Genomic DNA, 2,155 nt, shown 5'->3' with positions numbered 1-2,155 from the left:
CTTAAATTGGATTAATTTTAAGATCCGTTGTTTATGTTATTCAAAAAAATTATTAATTACCTAGCATAATCTTTTTAAAAAACATGATATTTAATTAGCTTTTTTTTTTCAAAAAATAAAGTCTCTATTAATTAACTTATTCTAACAATTTGCAAGCATTCAAAAAGCATTCCCTTTATATTTGTCTGGGCATTCCTCTTATGGACAAGTGGATGATTGGTCTTCATATCCAACCTCTTTAATTTTGATCAATTAATTAATTGCAAGTAAGCAAAAATTACTTCCAAGTTGCGTGTCTTAGTTGCTGATTTGTAGGTCCGTTCTTCCATATGCTTACCAAATCTGCTGCCTTATCTATCACAAAAAAGTGAAGCTGAGTCAAATCATTTAACGTAACTTGCATGCATAGTCAACACCACAATTCCTTAGCTTTCATTAGAATTTAGAAACATGTTGGTAAAACTAATACATAACGTGAAAACTTAGTTACAGTCGATTTCACGTGAAGTTGATACTTGAGAGCCGTTAGATAATTTGACTGATTTGACTAAATTTTTATTTAACGACTCTGAGATATCAACTTCACATAAAACCGACTTCACCTAAGTTTTCACCAATACATAATGCATAATTATAAGAACTGAATTCAATCGATCAGTTCGATTTAGTTAATCAAAAATTAATTATGAGATCGATTTAATTTAAGATAAAAATCATTTAATTATAGATTAGTAAAAAAACTGAAAAATAAGTTAAAAAATTCATTAACCAATTGAATCAATGTAAATTTTTAATGGTTAATCAATTTAAAATAATAAATTATGTAAAAAATTATTTTTTAAAAAAAATTATATACTTTATACATAAACATATTATTGTATTATATCGAGTTCAATTTCGATTGAACTTCGGTTAAATTTTTGAACCTTTAAACTTTTAAAACTGTCAATTTAATGACAAATTCAATTTTCAAAACCTTTAACACATGACATCTTATTCGTTTTGATAACTAGAGTAGCCTTTATGAGTTTAAATATAATCGATATAAAAAATATGTCTCATACAAAATATTTTATGATTAGTTTGAATTGAGAATACTAATATATAGTTTCCATCGAAATTTAAGAAAAGAAAATATTATACGATGAACACTTTTAGTGTATAAAAAAGAGAGGAAATTACTGTTGATTTAAATATAAGATTAAAAAAAAGTATTATTAGATCACTTAATATTTTTTTTCTAAAGAAATATATTTATAAAACGTGTTTGAATTAGATATCCGCATCAACTCCAAAGAAAAACTTTGCCATAAATTAAGATACGTTTCCTTCTTTCCAATTTCTGTTAAGGGAAAAAGAAAATGGAGCAAATATGCAAGCAAGAAAATACGTAACCTCATGTTATCAAAAAGTATATGGTCTAGTTTTAAATAAAATCTAACTCTTAAGTTTTCGCACATGTAGCATTCCAATTTTCGATTGGATTATCTCTTGTTTATTTAAATTATGATGCCATCATTGGCCAAATTAAAAGCATTTTTTTTTAATAAACATTTTTATAGAATTCACTACTAAAAAAAATTATTTTTAGTAGTCATTTTTCTTGCTTTTAATAGCAATAAAATAGCCGCTAACATTAGTCATTTTATGCTTTGTCGCTAAAAGATTTTAGCAAATATAATTATTGGTAAAAATCTTTTTAATGACCGCAAAAAATATATAATTAAAATTATAACATATAATAATAATGACAAATATATAATTATCGCAAAAATATATCTTAAATAAGACATATAATGATAATTATGTTACTGTCACTAGCTAAAAGTGATTTTTATTGTACTGATTATTGTAAATTAATAACATTATTCAGTCTTTTTCTTCCTATCAAATTTTGATATATGGTATTGATGTAAATGTTTTCAGCCCATTATAATTTGTTGTGCTAGTAATAAAGAATTTCTTGTAAAATCACATTAAAATTCTAATAATTAATAAAGTAGGATATGGTTTACCTAATAAGTATCTTTTAAAGTCACTTGTTAAAAAAAATCAAAATTATCACAAGTAGTATTGATATTAAAAGTATTAACTTTTGAATGTATTAAATATATTAAAAACAATTAAAAGATATTTTTTTTTTCAAATATTTATC

The sequence above is a fragment of the Arachis ipaensis genome, chromosome B07 (genome assembly GCF_000816755.2).
Source record: "Arachis ipaensis cultivar K30076 chromosome B07, Araip1.1, whole genome shotgun sequence".
NCBI lineage: Eukaryota > Viridiplantae > Streptophyta > Magnoliopsida > Fabales > Fabaceae > Arachis > Arachis ipaensis.
This window is presented reverse-complemented; position numbering follows the sequence as displayed.